The sequence below is a fragment of the Silurus meridionalis genome, chromosome 7, assembly GCF_014805685.1.
Source record: "Silurus meridionalis isolate SWU-2019-XX chromosome 7, ASM1480568v1, whole genome shotgun sequence".
NCBI lineage: Eukaryota > Metazoa > Chordata > Actinopteri > Siluriformes > Siluridae > Silurus > Silurus meridionalis.
In genome coordinates this window covers 27,883,694-27,906,923 of record NC_060890.1, presented here as the reverse complement: position 1 = coordinate 27,906,923, position 23,230 = coordinate 27,883,694, and the positions used below count along the sequence as shown (strand labels likewise).

Here is a 23,230-nt window from a genome sequence, read left to right as displayed (position 1 = left end):
TAAAGCCAACAACCTGTTTCTGAACATAGACAAAACAATAGAGACGGGTTGTTGACTTCAGGAGAACACAAACTGACTGCTCCCCACTGAACATCAATGGTTCCTCTGTGAAGATTGTAAAGAGCACTAAATACCTTAGGCTTCATTTGGTGGATTCACGACTTGCTGCCAGTCGTGGGTTGTTTTTTATCTTCTCTATTCTCAAAATAACACTGATTTTCTCTATCAGACTTACTCCGCTCAGCATGGTGTGGTCGTACGTTTTCGGACACTTGTTTTTTTGTGTTTTTTTCATATGTGGACTATTTTAGCCTGGCCATCATAAGTTTTGAGACATGTTGGTTTTGTGCCTTTTTGTTCTGCAAGCACATTGTGTTTTGCCTGAAATTGTTGTTGTTTATTAAAGACTTAAAATATATACCTTGTTGGCATACTGCATTGGGGTCCAACTACCTGCACCCTGACAACTAGTGTTGTTGGAATAAAGGGAACAGCTCTTTTGTGGCTCAGGTCTTATTTGACTGCTCGCTATCAGTTTGTTAATGTAAATGGTGAGTTCTCCACACTCTCTGAGGTGTTACGTCGCAGTCTAGGGTTGGGGTGCACAGCGTGATTAAAGGCACAGGGTGGTATATATAATTGGTGGATGGAAGTGCATTTGGTAAAAGTGTGATGGGGGAATGAAACGCCAACACCGGGGTGTCGTAAAATGGAAGGTATATTGAAGTATGTACAATACAGCACCGGGACAGACCAAGGGTGGACCAAGGCCAGAATAATAAACAAAAACACTCTTTTAACAAACATTAATTACCTACACACAAAACCCAAAAGAAAGACAAAACACTTCCCAACTCCCTCACCAAAAACAGGGAACAAACACACAACCAACAGAAATGGCAGCCACATCCCTACTACCAGTGAACAAAACAACAAATATTTACACATATTTACAGATATAATACAGTGAGGTAAATATGGTCAAAACGGGACCGGGCAAACTCAGTGTCAGATCAGGCGTAGGTCAGTAACTGAAAATCACGAAAACTCAGGACAGAATAACGAGGTCAATTCAAGAAGCTTTTATTGTCATTTCAACCCTATATATCTGACGCAGTACACAGTGAAATGAAACAACCTTCCTCCAGAACCCTGATGCTACATACAACAATTACAGGAACAGAACACACAGGGCTAAGGACTAGTAGGTAGCATTGGCGTCGGTCACATCAGCTAAGCGAACTCTGAATCCCAGCTTCCCCTCAACTTTATAGGTCACCTCCTGCTGTTGTCATCAGAAGGAAAGAGGGTGCGGCTTTAGTTTACTGGAATGCAGTGAAGACCTGAACTGGAGTCTCAGGAGGGCACCTGCACACAACCAACTTTCTTATTGGTGATGACCACCACCATATCATATACACTTGCAATCAGAAATATTCAACCCCCTCACCTCAATAAACAATACAGTGATGTTGATGAAAGATAATGAAAATAAATGAAAAAAAAAAAAACTTGTGAGCAAACAATATTTATTGATACATATGAGTTATTTTGACAACAGAAGTTGACTTAATTTTGAAGTTCAAATGAAAATTGTAAGTCTTGTAACACATGAGCATGTGCAGTATTATTCAACCCCCAGCTTCAGTACCTTGTGGGGCGCCCTTTAGTTTTTATAACTTCTAACAAGCGTTTTCGATAAGTGCTGACAAGCTTCTTACGCTTCTCGATTGGAATCTTTGACCATTCTTCACGTGCAAAAGCCTCTAACTCAGTGATGTTTGACGGCTTCCATGCTGCAACTGCCTTCTTCAAAACCCACCAAAGATTTTCAATTAGATTTAACTCTGGTGACTGAGAAGGCCACTCCAGGACACTCAAACATCTTTTCCCCAACCAAGCTTTGGTTGATTTGGAGGTGTGCTTTGGATCATTTTTTTGCTGGAGGATCTAATGATCACCAAGGTTTAATTTGTCAACAGAAGGCGTAACGTTCTTCTTCAAAATGACCTGGTATTTCTGGGAATCCATGATGCCAGGTACACAATCAAGATTGCCAGTTCCTGCCGCAGAAAAACAGCCCCACATCATTATTGACCCACTTCCGTGCTTGACCGTGGGGATGGTATTCTTCTGGTCATAAGCCTGACCTTTTGCACTCCAGACATACCGCTGGTCCATATGTCCAAAAAGTTCCAGTTTGGTTTCATCAGTCCATAGAATTGTCTCCCAGAACTCTGTAGTTTTATCCAAATTCCTCCTGGCATATTCTAGTCAACACCTGATGTTCCTTGAGGTCAAGAGTGGAGTGCGTCTTGGGGTCCGGCCATGAAGTCCTTCATTTTTCAGTGCACGTCTTATAGTTGCCACTGAAGCACTTGTACCAGCCTTCATCATGTCATCCAGAAGCTGTCTTGCAGTCACACGGGGGTTTTTCTTAGCTGTCCCGACTAAGTTGCTAAGGGCCCTTGATGAAATTGTGAGCTTTCTTCCACGGCCAGGCAGGTTTGCAGCTGTTACATAAGTTTTAAACTTCCTTATAATGCTCCCAATGGTGTCTCTTGGAATGTTAAATCTTTTGGAAATCTTCTTATACCCAAGGCCCTTCAGATGTGATGAAATAATCTCCTCTCTCAGCTTTTGTCGAAGCTCCTTTGTCTTTCCCATGATTGCAACTCACCTTGAACATGGTCGGGGTTTATATATGCATCACAGCTGAAGCAAATGAAGGATCGTTATAGAGTTCCCAAAGGCTTAATAATGTTTCAGCTCCACTTCAGGCCATATAAACAGAAAGCTTTAAAAACAACAATATTATATAGGGTTTGAATAATTGTGACATGGCGATCTTAACAAAATATACTGTTACACACAAATACTACATCATACATTTTCTGTGTTGATTTTATGTATCACTAAACTCATTAAGAAGCCATCCAAATCAGAATCCTGCACTTTGAAAAGATTTTTATTTATAAATCCTTAAAACTATTTAGGGTTGAATATTTCTGATACCTATATCATAGGTAAGCAGCACAGTTTGGAACCCACCCTAACACCTGGTTCGTTAGACTCTGAAAAGTCGAGGGTGCATTACAGAGAGCAAAAGCCATTACTGTATACTGGAGAAAGTTGTCCAGGGGAGCAAATGAAGAGATCTCAGATGCCGGAAGTGTGAGGGGGCACCTGCCAAAAACCTTTTAGAAGATCTAACCTAGTCGTAAACCTCCATTCTAGGAGAACTTCCAATTCCACTTTTCTGTAATCTGTACAGAAACACTAGGAAGGATCTGCCTTGGGCACCAAAATACAAGGGGAATGCCAAGGACTCACACTAGGGACGGCTAGTCTATGTTTAACAAGTTTGTTGTCTCATAATGGCTCTCTTAACTGGGTTTGCCCTAAATGTTCACCTATGTCAATGTCATGCTTAATAACGGTTGTACCGTAGAGGAAACATCAAAGAATAAACACGGGAACCTTTCAATCAGGGCCTTGAAGCCTTCTCGCACTGATATACCCCATGCCCCTCCTCTGCACATGTCCAAACTGAAAAAGTAAATAAAAATAATGTTTAATGTAGGACATGTATATTCATGGCACTTCATCATCTATAACTTATCTTTTTGAGCAATATCAACTTTGATAATGAACAGTTAAGCTCAAAGTGTCTTCTTTCCAAAGATATCAAAGATATAGAATTGTGTATGTAGCACATTTTTATCAGGAACTGTTAACATTTAAATTTAAGTAGGTGTTTTCAGCTGTGAGTACTGAAATTTGGGCTGGGTGGGGCAAACCAGACATAGTCTCAGATAAATGTTTGTAGGAATTTAACAAATCTGTAGGAATCTTTTTTCAATTTCAATCTTTTTCCAATTTCAATCTTTTTCATTCAGTTTAAAATATAAACTCATGAGACATGTGGTTTTTAACCAAATACTTTTCTGGATTGCTCCAAGACTGATTTCATATATCATGAATTTGTATGTTATCCTGAACTGTTAACATTTAAAGTTAGGTAAGGCATTTTCAGATGTGAGTTCCAAAATCTGTGGCGAAGGCTAACAGGTTAAACAGTTTTTTTCCCCCCCAAACCACCAGACTCCTCAACATGAAGGAACTGGACTGAACTGGACACACCCAAAATCAATGGAAGAAAAAAAAACTCTGCACAACTGATGTTTGCACACCTTAGTTGAACCAAATGTTTACATCCAGCCAAATATTTAAATGTACAGTATTTATTTTTTTATACATGTACAGACAATCCATTTCGCACAAACCTTTGTACTTCACTGTAGTGGCCGGCGCTACTGTGTTACTGTTTTTCTTGTCTCATGTCTTTTTTCTCTTTTTTTGCACTAGATGTTGCACATGTGCACTTTGTGTTGTTAGTTTAGAGTAATGTGTGTTTCTAAGTTTATTTTGTTCTCTTTGTTAATTTATTTGTTTGCTGTTGCACCGTGGTCCTGAGGGAAATGTTGTTTCGTTTCACTGTGTACTGCACTGTATATGGGTGAAATGACTTTTATAGGCATTTATTTATATTTCTGCCTGGAATTAGCTGGTATGGCTACAGGTTACATTCTTACCTATCCAAAGCAAAACCTCTCAGTTTCTTTCACTTTTGTTTTCTATCTGGCTGTGATGCATGATACTCTAGATGAGCTACTCTGCAGCAAGTGACTCCACACACTGCATGCTTATGCAAACCAGAGAAATGTGGTGGTTCTTACAGTAAATACAAAGACTTCCTTGTAGCTTCTCAACTCAAAAATTCCACATGTCTCTATCAACAAGTCTTATAATTAGTTTGTTTATATAATGTGTTTTGAAAAGCCACAACATTGGGGTACTGGTAGATCTGTGGGTAAGATGGTGGATCTCTGATTGGAACGTTCAGAGTTCAATTCCCATTACCACTGCTGGGTTTTGATCAAGCAGGATTATCTCATTTGTAATGGTGCCTAATGCTGTAAATGTGATGAACAATTAATTATATTGATTTCTGTAAAAAGTTGGTGTGACTACAGCTTTTACAGGTCCTGAGGCTTTAATCGGTTTTAAATAAACCCCTATAATAACCCTATAATAGACATAAACTGTGAGTCTTGTGGATTCTCAAATATGTAAGTAATGCTTTTCAAACATTCCCATTTGAAAATAAAACCTGCAAACTCTATGCTGGAAGTCTATAAATAATAATCAGCTAAATTAAACATCTAAAACTTCAGCTGTATCATTTCCTGTCAGACTTTTGTATTACACCCAGATTATCATTAGAAATAACTGCTTTACATAAATAGAATATGGTAATGTACTAAATGTGTTTTAAAGAGATCCATGTCATTGAATACTACAAATTCATTTGGTTTCATTGAATTTTCTATCAAACAACTAAAATGTAAATTATGTTTAGTAATAGTTTCATTTACAATAAGTGTTATATGCAGGAGATCTCATATTTTCCAGATTAAAAGAGTTTCCTGTGTATTCAGTATGATATGATTTGTATGGTTAAATATTGAAGCTCTTTAATAAAGTATAGATTAATACATTTTCAGCTAGTTCCAAAACTTATTCCTAAATAAGCCCAAAGCTATGGACTTAGTCCATGTTAATGCTTATGAGTACAATATACAACCCCTGGCAAAAAGTATGGAATCACCCCTCTAAGAAGATGTTCGTTCAAATGTTTAATTGTGTAGAAAAAAAACCAAGCACATATATGCCACAAAACAATTTTCACTCAACAATCCAAACTATTGGCTGTACAAAACACTTAAAAAAAACAAAAACAAAGAAAGATAACTATAGTCAATTACAACTGTTTTTACAGATCAAACAGAGGAAAAAAATATGGAATCACACAAATCTGAGGAAAATTATATGGAATCACCATGCACTTTGCATTTCTAAAACAAACACTTGTATCTGATTACAACTGCTAATTAGTCTGCAGTTAAAATAGAGTGCTTGCACACATTATTGATGTGTTGAACCAAGATGATTGCCATAACTCATGGCTCCAACACGAGAGATGTCAGTTAAAACAAAGGAGAGGATTATCAAACTTCTGGAAGAAGGTAAATCTTCACGGAATGTTGCAAAAGATGTTGGTTGTTCCCAGTCAGCTGTGTCTAAAATCTGGACCAAGTACAAATTAAATGGAAAGGTTGTAAAAGGGAAGCGTACTGGTAGACCAAGAAAGACATCAAAGGCAGGGCATCTGCCTCCCAGTGACCAGGTGCTCTGTCTAACCATAGCTGAAGTGAGGAAAACTCTTTGCAGAATTAACCCAAGAAAGTCTGCTGGACCAGACAACATTCCTGGCAGAGTGCTCAGGGAATGTGCACAACAGCTAGCAGATGTTTTCACCGGCATCTTTAACATCTTCCTGAGCAGCGGCATTGTTCCCACGTGCCTCAAGATGATGACCATCATTCCCGTGCCGAAGAAGTCTACTTTCTTCTGCCTCAATGACTATCATCCTGTCGCGCTAACACCCAGCGTGATGAAGTGGTTCGAGAGGTTCGTCATGAGGCACATCAAGACCCAGCTTCCACCTGCACTGGACCCCATGCAGTTCGGGTATCGTCCAAACTGGTCCACGGACGATGCCATCTCCACAGCCCTCTATCTGGCCCTCACCCACCTGGACAACAAGGTACGGATGCTGTTCATAGACTTCAGCTTAGCATTCAACACAATCATCCCTCAGCACCTGATTGAGAAGCTGAGCCTACTGGGCTTGAACACCTCTCTCTGTAACTGGATCCTGGACTTCCTGACTGGGAGACCTCAGTCAGTCTGGATCAGAAACAGCATCTCTAGCACCACCACACTGAGCACTGGGGAATTCAAGGGAATATGTCCAAGCAGCAGAGGATAGAACAATTCCTTACAATGAGTTTGTCCCTGATGAACTAGCCGGTGGTGACTGTGGTAAAGGAAAAACTCCCCGAGATGGCATAAGAAAGAAACCTTGAGAGGAACCAGACTCAAGAAGGAACCTCATCCTCATCTAGGTTGCACGCATTGTCCATTTATAGCAGATATACAATGTTGTGGGGTACAGTGTTGGTGATCAGAAGCGAAATGTAGTCCTGAGTCACTGTAGCAGTCTGTTGACATTAACTACAGTCCAAACCATCCTCAAAGCTCCCGTTCTTACTCAATAATTTCATGGAACCACCCAAGGCTTCTACTGACTTTCATTCCCCTTCTCTCCAGCATGTACCTCCACCTCTCCAGGCTCTTCTCAACCTGCTACCTACTCTCACTACAAATCACAATATCATCCGCAAACATCAGAGTCCATGGAGACTCTTGTCAGACCTCGTCTGTCAACCTGTCCATCATCACTGCAAACAGGAAAGGGCTCAGAGACAATCCTTGATGCAGTCCAACCTCCACCTTGAACCAGTTTGTCGTTACTACTGCACACTTCACTGCTGTCACACTGTCCTCATACATGTCCTTCACCACCCTCACATACTTCTCTCTCCACCCTGTCGTACGCTTTCTCTAAATCCACAAACACACTCCAATGCAACTCCCTCTGACCTTCTCTATACTTCTCCATCAACATTCTCAAAGCAAATAATGTGACCATACTGCTGCTCACAGATGGTCACCTCTTCTCTCAGCCTGGCTTTCACTACTCTTTTCCAAAACTTCATGGTGTGACTGATCAACTTAATTCCCCTGTAGTTACTGCAGGTCTGCACATCTTCCTTATTCTTAAAGATCGGGACCAGAACACTCCTTCTCCATTCCTCGGGCATCTTCTCACCTTCCAAAATCCTGTTAAACAATTTTGTTAAAAACTCCACGGAATCTCTCCTAAACATCTCCATGCTTCTACTGGTATGTCAGCTGATCCAAACGACTTTCCACTTTTCATCCTCTTAGTCACTGTTCTCACTTCCTCCTTACTAATCCTATCCAATTGCTCCTTCACCATCTCCACACCATCCAACCTTCCCTCTCTCTTTTCTTCCTCGTTCATCAGCTGCTCAAAATACTCCCTCCATCTTCTCAACACACTCTTCTCACTAGTCAACACATTTCCATCTCCACCCTTTATTGCTCTAACTTGCAGCACATCCTTCCCAGATCAGTTCCTCTGCCTGGCCAATCGCTACAAATCCTGTTCTCCTTCCTTAGTGTCCAACTTCTCCTACAGCTCCTCATATGCCTTTTCCTTGGATTTTGCCACATTCCTCTTCACCTGCTGCTGCATCTCCTTGTACTCTTGCCTACTTTTCTTATCACTCTGTCGATCCCAATTTTGTTTTGCCAACCTCTTTCTCCTTATTCTCTTCTTTACTTCCTCATTCCACCACCACGTCTCCTTGTCTTCCTTTCTATTTCCAGATAGATAGAGCTCCTGTCTGACCTCTTCCCTGAATCTCTAACTACAGTCTTCCTCCTTTTTTCCATCATCTTATTCTTCTTTCAGTCCTCACTCTCCTCTTATTTTTCACCTCCAAAACCAACCTACAGACCACCATCCGATGCTGTCTAGCTACACTGTCCCCCGCCAACACCTTACAGTCTCCAATCTCCTTCAGGTTGCATCTCCTGCATAGAACATAGTCCACCTGTGTGCACCTTCCTCCACTCTTATATGTCACCATATGACCATCTTTCTTCTTAAAATACGTGTTCACCACTGATATTTCCATCCTTTTAGCAAAATCTACCACCATCTGCCCTTCCACATTCCTCTTCTTAAGACCATACCTACCATCACCTCCTCATCATCTCTGTTCCCTTCACCTACATGCCCATTGAAATCCACCCCAATCATCAATCTTTCATTCCTAGGTACTCCTTCTACCACTTCATCTAACCTACTCCAGAATTTTTCTTTCTCCTCCATCTCACAACCCACTTGTGGAGCATAAACACTGATGACATTTATCATCACCCCTTCAACTTCCAGCTTCATGTTCATCACCCTATCAAAAGCTCTTTTCACCTCCACTACACTCTTACTGTACTCTTCACCCCTACACCATTTCTCTTTCCATCCACACCATGATAGAACAGTTTAAACCAGGGATGGGCAAACTTTTTGACTCACGGGCCACAATAGGTTCTAAAATTTATATATATATATATATATATATATATATATATATATATATATATATATATATATATACATACATACATACATACATATACATACATACATACATACATATATACATACATACATACATATATACATACATACACATATGTACACTGGAGATCAAAATTAGAGAACAATTTATAAACAATTGAACAATTCTGAAATAATGTGATCTTCACTGCTCAACAGTTGAGGGAGTTTTTGTCCTGTCTATACCATGATACCAGAACACCTTTTCCACAAAATAACTAAGGCATTTAAAAAAAACAACATTATTTTCCAGAAAACACACTGATCAAAATTAGAGAACTCTTTCCGATACCTCCCAGTTATTGGTGTTAATCTGGTACCTGGTGATAATTTCCTTGATTATCTGTCAACCCCTATTTAACTGGCAGCCTAACTTCCAGTTTCACTGACTCTGCAAGATGGTGGGCCGTTCTAAAGTGACTGAAAGCCTCCAGCAGCAGGTTGTCCAGATGAAGTCCAAAGGGATGACCCTATCAGCCATAGCAAGACAAGTTGGTTGTTCCAAATCTGTGATTTCAAGAATATTGAATCTTTACAACATCACAAAATCATTCAAGTCCGCCAAGAAGGCTGGTCGTCCACAGAAGACAAATACAAGAGAGGACAGGATACTGCAGAGGATCTCAATGGGCAATCGTTTCCACACTGCAGCTGGAATTGCTCACCAGTTCAGTGCTGAACAGGGTAAGGATCTGTCTCGTCATACAGTGTTTTGGCATTTAAAAGCATTTGGACAGAAAGCCCACTCTGCAGTGACCAAACCTCTCATTAGCAGAAAAAATCAAAAGGCTAGACCAGGGATGGGCAAACTTTTTGACTCAAGGGCCACAATGGGTTCTAAAATTTGACAGCGGGGCCGGGTCATACATATATACATATACAGTGAGGAAAATAAGTATTTAAACACCCTGCTATTTTGCAAGTTCTCCCACTTAGAAATCATGGAGGGGTCTAAAATTGTCCACTGTGAGAGACATAATCTAAAAAGAAAATCCAGAAATCACAATATATGATTTTTAAACTATTTATTTGTATGATACAGCTGCAAATAAGTATTTGAACACCTGAGAAAGTCAATGTTAATAAGATAAGAGATAAGATAAGATAAACCTTTATTAGTCCCACAGTGGGGAAATTTCTTTGTTACAGCAGCATGAAAAAATAAAAAATAAATGCAAATATATAAAAGAATAGACAATAGACATACTATAGTATAAAAGTATATACACAACACAGTGTATAAATACAAATGAGGAAAAAGTACGTATTGCAGGTAGTATTGCACACAGGTAATATTGCACGTTTTGCAGGTAATATTGCACGTATTGCAGGTAATATTGTGCGTATTGTAAGTGATATTGCACACAGGTAGTATTTTACACAGTTAAAACAGTAATAACAGTAACTATTTCACCATTGAATAGTAATAACAGTGTGTATTATGGTTAATGGTTCACTGGGAGCAGCTTTGATTGTAAAGTCTAATAGCAGCAGGGAGAAAAGACCTTCTGTAACGCTTCTTCAGACACTTAGGATGTAACAGTCTGTCACTGAAGGAGCTGCTCAACGAGGTAACAGTTTCATACAGGGGGTGAGAGGCGTTCTGCAGCAATGATAATAGTTTTGCTACCATCCTCCTTTCTCCCACCTCCTGTACAGTGTCCAGGGGAATCCCCAGGACTGAGCTGGCCTTCCTGATCAGCTTGTCCAGTCTCTTCCTGTCTGCAGTAGAGATGCTGCTGCTCCAGCAGACCACACCATAGAATATGGCTAAGGCCACCACAGAGTCAAAAAAGGTCTTCAGTAGCTCTCCTTGCACTCCAAAAGACCTTAGTCTCCTCAGCAGAAAGAGTCTGCTCTGCCATTTCTTGTAATATTTGGTACAGTAGCCTTTGTTTGCAATTACAGAGGTCAAATGTTTCCTGTAGTTTTTCACCAGGTTTGCACACACTGCAGGAGGGATTTTGGCCCTCTTCTCCACACAGATCTTCTCTAGATCAGTCAGGTTTCTGGCCTGTCGCTGAGAAACACGGAGTTTGAGCTCCCTCCAAAGATTCTCTATTGGGTTTAGGTCTGGAGACTGGCGAACCTTGACATGCTTCTTACAGAGCAACCCCTTGGTTATCCTGGCTGTGTGCTTCGGGTCATTGTCATGTTGGAAGACCCAGCCTCGACCCATCCTTAATGCTCTATCTGAGGGAAGGAGGTTGTTCCCCAAAATCTCGCAATACATGGCCCCGGTCATCCTCTCCTTAATACCGTGCAGTCGCCCTGTCCCATGTGCAGAAAAACACCCCCAAAGCATGATGCTACCACCTTGTTCTTGGGATGGTACTCATCATTCTTCTTCCTCCAAACACGTTTAGTGGAATTATGACCCAAAAGTTCTATTTTGGTCTCATCTGACCACATGACTTTCTCCCATGGCTCCTCTGGATCATCCACATGGTCATTGGCAAACTTAAGACATGCCTGGACATGTGCTGGTTTAAGCATGGGAACCTTCCGTGCCATGTGATTGTAGCGTGAGGGGCCCAAAAGACCCCAATATGTACTTGTTACTCGACTACACCGCCCTGGGATCTACCCATGGGAAATACTAATTTAAATTAAACAGGTTCAGTGTGTACCAAATAAAAAGGAACAGAGACAGATTTTTTATTTTAGTGTTGAATTTTATTAACCTCCTCAACACATCCAGAATCAGTTAAAATATAAACCTTTATTATTGGTACCTTATTTTATTTAAAACTGCAACATGAATCATATTAAAAGGATACCAACTGTTACAATTACCAATTAACACCAAACATTCCAGTGGATACAAAGGAAGACTGACAGGCCACGGGTGCAGGCCCACTTTAACCCCAAAAGGTTCACCCAAAATGGTGCCTGTAAAGAAAAACACATCAACACACACACGCACGCGCACACCCACACACGCAAAGTGCCACACACCGTAAATTCATAAAATTCACACAGCATGCAGAGTAAACTATAGCACAGATTCCACCATCAAAGGACCAACACCCACAATCCAACCAGTGCTCCCAGATGATCCACTGGAAAGGAACAGATACACAAAATCAGTTGGTTATCATACAGTAAAATATCTGCAAACAATCCCCCTATAGTCTTTTTAACAATCAGCTAAACACAGCATCCATACAACGTGATGGGTGCCTTAAATAAAGAAAACCAAACAAACATTAAATCACAAAACCCAAAAATAAAGGGTAAAGAAGGACAGCAGTGACCAAATGCAGTTCCTAAAAAAACAAAATAAAACATTAGAACTGCATAATCACATCATAACTAAAAAACACACTTTTAGCATTATTTATTAAAAAAAACCCTACGAACCCCTCCGTTTAACCAGGCCTGCACAACAATACCACACTCAAATGGCAAACAAACAGCACATCCACAGTCCAGCCGCCAAAGAGCAAATCTGATCACCCTAAAACCAAACTCTTACAGATTAAAAAGCAGGATAGCAACCAAACACCAAAAGGGAAAAATTATCCTCCCTTACCTCTTACTAAATGCACAACACTTGCACATGAAGGATAAACGCAGACTATGGAAGAGAAAAACCCCATAAAACAATACTTCTTTCTACCTGAACACAAAAGAAAACATCGATTGCTCACCTTATTAGAGAAGAAATCTGACGATGAAACAAACAGACAATCAAGCAGCAACCATTCCTCACAGCTGCTCAGACACTTTATAAGAGTACGGAATCCGGAGCGTTTGTTCATTCGCTCACGCTAATCGGGACACTTCCTCTTAAAGCGGCAATGCACTCACTGGGGCCTACCTCTTAAAGGGGCTACACTTTTTTATGCTTTTAAAAAAGGTACATTTTCAGATAAAAGGCCCCATATAGGACCTTACTACAATCTACCCCCCTTTTGTTATCAGCGCCCCGACGATAAGAGAAAAACTAAACCCATGGCCTAAAAACAGCCAATGTCATATTACTAGACCCAGGGACTTGAGAGGCTGCAGCCCTATCAACTCTACTTATAGCTACTGGCAAATGATGAGGATTGGAATGTCTTCCTGCAGTCTCTCTGGTACTCCGTCTGGGCTGAAATCCACTAATACTAGGAACAGAATCCCAACTTTCGTCCGTGTGATTTACATCTTCATCAACGACTGGGACACCCACTTTTTGACTCAAGGTACGTTCAACAAGATCCAAAATTGGGGCCTCTTCTACAGACTGAGGAGCAATCCACCAATCTCCCTCCAGCTCTTCATCACCTACTGATGAACCAGTACCTGTTGATGGACCCGGGAATGCAGGTGGCAAGTTGACAGGTGCAGCTCGAAGATGGACACAATGCACATGTTTGACATTACCACTTCCATGAAGGGGCAAGATGGAATAGACAGCCCCACCGTCCTTGGGGGCTTTAATTATTCTATAAACTGTAGGCCCCCAAACATCTTGGATTTTTGCTCTTCCTCGAATATCATTAGCTCGAAGATAGACCAGCTCACCTTCCCTGAAACCCACAGAAGTCACCTGCTGGTCATGACACTCCTTCCGAAGGACTGCAGCAGCTTTCAGCCGTTCCTTAGCTGTATCAAAAGCTATTTGCAGACGTTGGCGATGCTCTTGCACCCACTCACTCACAGATCCTGTTACTGGCTCCTTAACTCTACCCAAAAGAAAGTCAACAGGTAAATGAGGTTCTTGACCAAACATTAAAAAATAAGGGGACTCGCCTGTAGATTGATGAATAGTGGTATTATATGAAAAAATCATCTGGGGGAGATAAAGGGGCCAATCATGCTTCTGATCTGGCTGAAGAGTTCTCAGAAGGCCATGCAACGTCCTATTAAATCGTTCGCACTGTCCATTTCCTTGAGGATGATAAGGAGAAGTGCAGGTCTTCTGGATTCCATAGAGTTCACACAACTTCTGAATTAGAGCACTTTCAAAATTTCAACCTTGGTCGGAGTGGATACGAGCAGGCATCCCAAACTTATAGAACCACTCTTGAACAAGTACTCTTGCCACTGTAGGGGCCCGTTGATCTCTAGTAGAAACTGCCTGGGTAAACTTAGAGAAGACATCAGTCATAATTAAGACATGCTCTCTTCCATCTCTTGAGCGATCGAGAAGGGTGAAATCTATGGCCAAGATCTGATTCGGTCTAGAGGCCAACAGATGCCCCATTGGAGTACGAGTTATGGATGAAAGGGGTTTTTGCCATAGCACATGGCTGACACCACTGTTTTATGTGTTCATACATCCCTGGCCAATAGCACCTTTGCCGCACCAACTCCGTTGTCCTCTCGATGCCCTGGTGCTCGTGACCCTGATGCAACTGCTGCAATACTTCTTCCCTCAAGGCTTCAGGTAGGATCAACTGGTATTGTTCTTCACCACCATCGGGCCGGTGGAATCTACGATACAGGAGCCCCTCTCGATCAAACAAATGATCCCACTGCCGTACCAGTTCTTGAACAGACCTAGAAAGTCTTTTCCGTTCCAACCAATCAGGGCTTCTTTTCTGATGCCAAAAATTAAGAAAAGGGCCTATAACTGGATCCTGTTGCTGAAGAGTGATCAAGTGATTAATGTCATGACTTGGGAGCACAGAAATTGCCAGTTGTGTTACCAAAGTAGGTATTAAGTCAGGATGTAACTGCAAACTTTCTGGAAGGGGAATCCCTGGAAGAAGAGGTTCTAACCCTGATGAGATGTCAACAGAATGGGGTTGGCCTTGAAAGAGAGTCTGCATTAACATTTGTTCTTCCTGAGCGGTAACGAATTGTAAAATCAAAGTCAGAAAACTGGGCTGCCCACCTCTGTTCAGTCGCTCCTAATTTTGATGTATTCAAATAACTGAGTGGATTGTTGTCAGTCCACACAACACACTTATGCACCAAAAGATACTCACGAAACTTTTCTGTCATTGCCCACTTCAAGGCCAAAAACTGAAGCTTCATAGAGCTGTAATTGGACATATTTCTTTCAGAGGGGGATAAAGCTCTGCTGGCATAGGCAACTGGCCTTACTCGTCTATCCTGATCTTGAGACAGCACAGCTCCCAAGCCACTATGACTGGCATCAATCTCCAAAATAAAAGGCAGAGAAAAGTCTGCATAAGCCAACACTGGGGCAGTGGTCAGGGAGACTTTTAAAGTTATTAAAACTCTCTTCACACTCCTTAGTCCATGCAGTTCCTATTGGGTGCCTTGCACCCGTCCTATGGTGTTTGCCAGTAAGTGTAGCAACCAGATGATGCAATGGTGCTGCTAATTTGGAGAAACCCTCCACAAAACGTCTATAATAACTGGCGAATCCAAGGAATGATCTCAGCTCGGACACTGTGGTGGGATGACCCCAAGTTGACACAGCCGCTACCTTTTCAGGGTCGGTGGAAACACCCTCTTCAGTGATCACATGGCCAAGATACTTCACTTCTGTTTGAAAGAAGCAGCATTTTTCCAGCTTAACTTTTAGTCCCTCCTTCTGTAGTCTAAACAGCACGGACTCCAACCGGACAAGGTGCTGATCTACGGTAGATGAAAACACAATAACATCATCCAGGTACAACAGTAAAGACTGAAAATGTTGTGCACCGAAAAGCCGTTCCATAAGTCTCTGGAATGTACTAGGTGCATTGCAGAGGCCAAAGGGCATAAGATTGAATTCAAAAAGTCCAAATGGCGTGCAGAATGCAGTCTTCCCCTTATCCTTCTCAGCCACGGGCACCTGGTTGTATCCACTGGCCAAATCTAAGGTAGAGAACCTTTTAGCCCCAGAAAGTGCATCCAGGAAATCGTCAATGCTTGGCAATGGAATGGCATCTCGACGAGTCTTACTGTTTAGCTGTCTATAGTCCACACACATCCTGCCGACTGCGCCAGATTGTAGCGTGAGGGGCCCAAAAGACCCTAATATGTACTTGTTACTCGACTACACCGCCCTGGGATCTACCCATGGGAAATACTAATTTAAATTAAACAGGTTCAGTGTGTACCAAATAAAAAGGAACAGAGACAGATTTCTTATTTTAGTGTTGAATTTTATTAACCTCCTCAACACATCCAGAATCAGTTAAAATATAAACCTTTGTTATTGGTACCTTATTTTATTTAAAACTGCAACATGAATCATATTAAAAGGATACCAACTGTTACAATTACCAATTAACACCAAACATTCCAGTGGATACAAAGGAAGACTGACAGGCCACGGTGCAGGCCCACTTTAACCCCAAAAGGTTCACCCAAAATGGTGCCTGTAAAGAAAAACACATCAACACACACACGCACGCGCACACCCACACACCGTAAATTCATAAAATTCACACAGCATGCAGAGTAAACCGTAGCACAGATTCCACCATCAAAGGACCAACACCCACAATCCAACCAGTGCTCCCAGATGATCCACTGGAAAGGAACAGATACACAAAATCAGTTGGTTATCATACAGTAAAATGTCTGCAAACAATCCCCCTATAGTCTTTTTAACAATCAGCTAAACACAGCATCCATACAACGTGATGGGTGCCTTAAATAAAGAAAACCAAACAAACATTAAATCACAAAACCCAAAAATAAAGGGTAAAGAAGGACAGCAGTGACCAAATGCAGTTCCTAAAAAACAAAATAAAACATAGAACTGCATAATCACATCATAACTAAAAAAACACACGTTCAGCATTAACCAGGCCTGCACAACAATACCACACTCAAATGGCAAACAAACAGCACAGCCACAGTCCAGCCACCAAAGAGCAAATCTGATCACCCTAAAACCAAACTCTTATAGATTAAAAAGCAGGATAGCAACCAAACACCAAAAGGGGAAAATTATCCTCCCTTACCTCTTATTAAATGCACAACACTTGCACATGAAGGATAAACGCAGCCTATGGAAGAGAAAAACCCCATAAAACAATACTTCTTTCTACCTGAACACAAAAGAAAACATCGATTGCTCACCTTATTAGAGAAGAAATCTGACGATGAAACAAACAGACAATCAAGCAGCAACCATTCCTCACAGCTGCTCAGACACTTTATAAGAGTACGGAATCCGAAGCGTTTGTTCATTCGCTCACGCTAATCGGGCCACTTCCTCTTAAAGGGGCAATGCACTCACTGGGGCCTACCTCTTAAAGGGGCTACGCTTTTTTATGCTTTTAAAAAAAGGTACATTTTAAGATAAAAGGCCCCATAAAGGACCTCACTACACATGATTTCAAACCATGACGTCTTAGTGTATTACCAACAGTAACCTTGGAAACGGTGGTCCCAGCTCTTTTCAGGTCATTGACCAGCTCCTCCCGTGTAGTTCTGGGCTGATTTCTCACCTTCCTTAGGATCATCGAGACCCCACGAGGTGAGATCTTGCATGGAGCCCCAGTCCAAGGGAGATTGACAGTCATGTTTAGCTTCTTCCATTTTCTAATGATTGCTCCAACAGTGGACCTTTTTTCACCAAGCTGCTTGGCAATTTCCCCGTAGCCCTTTCCAGCCTTGTGGAGGTGTACAATTTTGTCTCTAGTGTCTTTGGACAACTCTTTGGTGTTGGCCATGTTAGTAGTTGGATTCTTACTGATTTTATGGGGTGGACAGGTGTCTTTATGCAGCTAATGACCTCAAACAGGTGCATCTAATTTAGGATAATAAATGTAGTGGAGGTAGACATTTTAAAGGCAGACTAACAGGTCTTTGAGGGTCAGAATTCTAGCTGATAGACAGGGAATCGTGGGCATTACAGGGGAAAGGTAAATTGAACAAGGTTTACCCGTACCTATTTTAATAGAATTTGGTCACGTTCAGCGGGCCGGATTAATAAACCCAACGGGCCGTGTGTGGCCCGCGGGCCGTAGTTTGCCCATGTCTGGTTTAAACCCACCTTCAATGTTCCTGGTCTTACTCTTTCCACTTGGTCTTCTGAACACACAACATATCTACATATTTCCTCTTCATCATATCAGCTCCCTCTCTCCCTTTACCAGTCATAGTACCAACATTTAAAGTACCAACCCAAACTGCCACTCTCCTACACTTCTCATTTCCCTGCTGTCTCTGTAGGCATCTTCCTCCTCTCTTTTTCCTCCTTTTTCCACAGGTACCCTGTTGGCTAACAATGCATGTGGCGGTTGATGGTAACCCAGGCTTCGACGAATCAGGTGTAGAAAGTCTTTAGCAACTGAGAGGGTAGTTTAAAGTCCCTTAAGCATCTCAGATGGTACAGATGCTGCCAGGCTTCTTCACCAGTGTGTTGGGACGGGACCAAGACAGGTCCCGTGTGATGTGAACAGATAGGTACCAGAAACTGTCAACTCTCTCCACCTGGGTCCTGTTGATGTTTAGCGGATGGTATGACCACTCCTGCTTGGTACTAAAGTCCACCATCAACTCCTTGTCTTGCTTACGTTCAGGAGAAGATTGTTTTCCTGGCACCATCTCTCCAGTTTTTTTTCTCCCATATGTAGACATCATTGTTGGAGATTAGGCCCACCACAATAGTGTCTTGATCACCAACTTGATTATGGTGGTGGGGTTGCAACACAGTCAAATGTGTGTACAGTAAGTACAGCAGGGGGCTCAGAACACCACCCTGGGGAGCTCCACTGCTGAGGGTGAGGGTGGATAAGGTGTGTTTGCACACCCGTACGGTTTGTAGTCTGCCAGTCAGAACGTTGATGATCCATTGACACAGTTGCAGGCTGAGTCTCAACTTACAGGTGAATGTAGAAGGAATTATGGTGTTAAATGATGAACTGTAGTCCACAAACAACATTTTCACATAATTCCCTTTTCTGTAGTCCAGGTGGCGTTCCTCAGAGGGCAGTTTCGGCGTTACGCAAACTGTAGAGGATTCAGTGTGTCAAGTAGTGATGCAGTGATGATGTCTCTAAACAGTCTTTCAAAGTACTTCACCACTACTGAGGTCAGGGCTAAAGGTGGTAGTCATTGAGGCAGGCGGGCTGAAGCTTCTTCGGGACAGGAACAATGGTATACTCTTTAAAGCATGAGAGGACAACAGACTGTTCCAGAGAGAGGTTGAATATCAAATCAAATCAAATTTATTTGTCACATACACATATATACAGATTGCGAAATGCATTGAAATGCTTTTTACGACGGTCCGGCATTCAAGCATAAGCATATGAGGTGCGGTTGCAGAAGAGGTGGAGAAGGTGGAGGAGTTCAGGTACCTGGGGTCAACAGTGCAAAGTAATGGAGAGTGTATTAGAAAAGTGAAGAAAAGAGTGCAGGCAGGGTGGAGTGGGTGGAGAAGAGTGATAGCAGGAGTGATTTGTGATAGAAGAGTATCTGTGAGAGTGAAAGGGAAAGTTTATAGGACTGTGGTGAGACCTGAGATGTTGTATGGTTTAGAGACAGTGGCATTAAGTAAAAGACAGGAGGTGGAGCTGGAGGTAGCAGAGCTGAAGATGTTAAGGTTTTCGTTGGGAGTGACGATGATGGACAAGATTAGAAATAAGTTTATTAGAGGGACAGCGCATGTAGGACATTTTGGTGACAAGGTTAGGGAGGTGAGATTGAGATGGTTTGGACATGTGCAAAGGAGGAGAATGCTGAGGATGGAGCCACCAGGAAGGAGGAAAAGAGGAAAATCAAGGAGGAGGTTAATGGATGTGATGGAAATGTATGCAGGTAGTTGGTGTGAAAGAGGCAGATGTAGAGGACAGGGTGGTGTGGAGACAGATGATCCACTGTGGTGACCCCTAATGGGAGCAGCCAAAAGAAGAAGAAAGAAAAAAGTAAGGTAGAAAAAAAGTATAAACTATATCGGAAGAACTATATAAAATATATGAAGATATAATATGTGAAAATATGTATATACATGGATGCATATGACAGTAAAACAGTAAAATTTAAGGGGATTAACATTATATGGTGTGGTATAAAGGGCACTGTGCTGTGCAAGTCCACATTTAAAGTGACAGTCCAGAGATTAAATTGTCATAGTGCAAAAAATTAAAGATGGAAAGAGAGGTCCAGTACTAGTTCCTGGGTGTTTCCTGGTTTAAACTCCGAATGGCCTGCGGGAAGAAGCTCCTCCTCATTCTCTTTGTGTTTGCTTTCAGGGAGCGGAAGTGATTTCCTGAAGGCAACACCTGTAAGTCTGTTTGGTTTGGTTTGGGCAGACAGACGCTTGTGGCTTGTGTGGAAGATCCATTGACACAGCGGCAGGCGTGGAGGGAGTTATGGTGTTCAATTCTGAACTGTAGTCTACAAACAGCATCTTTGCATAATTCCCTTTTCTGTAGTCTAGGTGACTTATCGTTGTATGGAGAAGATGAGAAATGTTGTCCTCAGTAGAGCAGTTCTGGCAGTACGTGAACTGTAGAGGATCCAGTGTGTCTGGTAGTGTCGCAGTGATGAAGTCTCTGACCAGTCTTTCAAAGCACTTCATCACTACTGAGGTCAGGGCTACAGGGTGGTAGTCATTGTGGGCTCTAGTGTGGTTAGCTGCAGCCTCGAAGCGAGCGTAAAATATGTTTAGCTCTTCAGCCAGAGAAGCGTCCGCATTCCCCATTCTGGAAGATGATGTTCTATAGTCCGTGATGTTTCTTAGTCCCTGCCACAGTCTCCTAGAGCCACCATGTTAGCACTGTGACTCCAGTTTCTTCCGTAGTGGTCCGATTTCCCGAACAGTGGACGTGATTGTGCCTTGTAGCTGTTCTTACATGGTGTGTAGCAGTGGTCCATTGTTCTTTTGCCCCTGGTGGGGTATGTGCTGCTGAAAGTTTGGTAGTGTGCGCTTGAGGTTGGCACTGTTAAAGTTTCCCACCACAATGAGCGCAGAGTCCCGATGCTGTGTTTGTTTTAGCGTTATTGTCTCGTGTAAGTCCCATACTGCAGTGTCTGTGTCCGCTTGAGGTGGAATATAAACGGCACTGACTATGGCCGAGCTGAAATCCTGAGGTAGATAGAGGGCCGAAATTTGTTGGTCAGTAGTTCCACATATGGTGTGCAGGAGCGTGAAAGAGGAATCATGCTAGCACTGTCGCACCACTGGTTGTTCACTATCAGACACACTCTACCTCCTCATGACTTTCCCGACTCCAGTGTTCTGTCCATGCGGTAAACCGAGAAAAACTCGGCCGGCTGGATGGCGTGGTCTGGCACCACTGGGTTCAGCCATGTCTCGGCCCTGAGGTCGTTGAGCTTGTTTTTCAGTGACTGGACGTTGGCTTTCTGGATACTAGGTAAGGGAGCGTGATGTGCGCGTGCCCTCAGCCTGTTTCTGATGCCGGCTTGTTTCCCTCTCGGATGTCAATACAGGTCGTGTTCTTTGTTCTTCCTCAGGATCTCGCTCGGCCAGCATGAGTCAGGGTTTAAAAACGGTGAAAGGTGAGAGGATTGTATACCAATAGATATAAGTGGCTCTGTCATATCTAATGATGACCATCCTGTATAAATGGAACTGTAACTATGTAAATAAAAATATAATATAAAATAAACAAAAAAAGACAACGCATAGCCAGAGCAGTCATGACTGCAGCCAACCTCACCGGCGCCATCTTGAAAAGCTGCCGAATCTCTGTGAACACCGGTGCTAGCTGGTCAGTGCAGACTTTCCAAACCCAACCTGTGATGCCATCTGGTCCTGCTGCCTTCCTGGTATTCACTCTCCTGAATGCCATTCCTCAAGTCATGCTCTGAGATGGTGAAGGAAGTGTTACATACAACTTAAGAGCCTCTTCTCAATATTATTAACTCCTTACTATATTTGGGTCACATCCCTAAATCCCTCAAGTTAGCAGTTATTAAGCCCCTTATTAAAAAACCTAATTTGGATCCAAACACGCTATCAAATTACAGACCTATTTCAAATCTCCCATTTATGTCTAAGATTTTAGGAAAGATTGTCTCTGCCCAGTTCTGTTCCTACTTACAAGAGAACAATATCTTTGAAAAGTTTCAGTCAGGTTTCAGGTTCCATCATAGCACAGAAACTGCTCTAGTTAAAATCACTAATGGCCTGTTTTTAGCTTCAGACCAAGGCTTCATCTCGCTGTTAGTTTTACTAGATCTTAGTGCTGCATTCGACACTATAGATCATGATCTCCTCGATCGCTTACAAAATTATATCGGCATTCAGGGACAGGCATTAAGCTGGTTTAAATATTACCTGTCCGATCGTTACCATTTTGTAGACTTAAATGGAGAGCTATCCAGGTTAATGCTAGTAAACTATGTCGTGCCACAAGGTTCAGTTCTAGGACCCCTGCTTTTCACAATATACATGCTTCCCTTGGGAAATATTATTAGAAGGCATAGAATTAGCTTCCACTGTTATGCTGATGATACCCAGCTATATATCTCATCAAAACCAGGCGATACACTCAATTAGCTCGGATAACTGTGTGTGTTAAAGAACCCTGCCATTAGGGGGGCAAAAGCCAGTGCACTCTTAGTGCCGGTCCCAAGCCCGGGTAAATGGGGAGGGTTGCGTTAGGAAGGGCATCCAGCGTAAAACATGTGCCAAATCAAATATGCGGATCACAAAGGAGAATTTCATACCGGATCGGTCGAGGCCCGGGTTAACAACGACCGCCACAGGTATCGTTAGCCGACAGGGTACCGGTGGAAATTGGGCTACTGTTGGCCGAAGGAGGAGAAGGAGAGGAGGAAGACGTCTACAGAGACGGCAGGAAAAGGAGCAGTGTAGGAGAGTAGAGGTTCGGGTTGGTACTTTAAATGTTGGTACTATGACGGGTAAAGGGAGAGAGATAGCTGATATGATGGAGAGGAGAAAGGTAGATATGCTGTGTGTTCAGGAGACCAAGTGGAAAGGGAGTAAGGCCAGGAACATTGGAGGTGGGTTTAAACTGTTTTATCATGGTGTGGATGGGAAGAGAAATGGTGTAGGGGTGATTCTGAAGGAAGAGTACAGTAAGAGTGTAGTGGAGGTGAAGAGAGTTTCTGATAAGGTGATGATCGTGAAGGTGGAAGTTGAAGGATGATGATAAATGTCATCAGTGCCTATGCTCCACAAGTTGGCTGTGAGATGGAGGAAAAGGAAAGATTCTG

General features: G+C 42.3%; 1 long non-coding RNA gene across 1 annotated transcript; it reads right to left on the bottom strand.

Annotated features, from left to right (window-relative positions):
* Positions 1 to 11,881: 11,881 nt before the first annotated feature.
* Positions 11,882 to 12,688, bottom strand: LOC124388524. The gene is made up of 2 exons (XR_006926426.1): positions 12,542 to 12,688; positions 11,882 to 12,447 (listed from the first exon to the last, which is right to left on the bottom strand). It is a non-coding gene; the product is annotated as an uncharacterized LOC124388524 (long non-coding RNA).
* Positions 12,689 to 23,230: the final 10,542 nt, after the last annotated feature.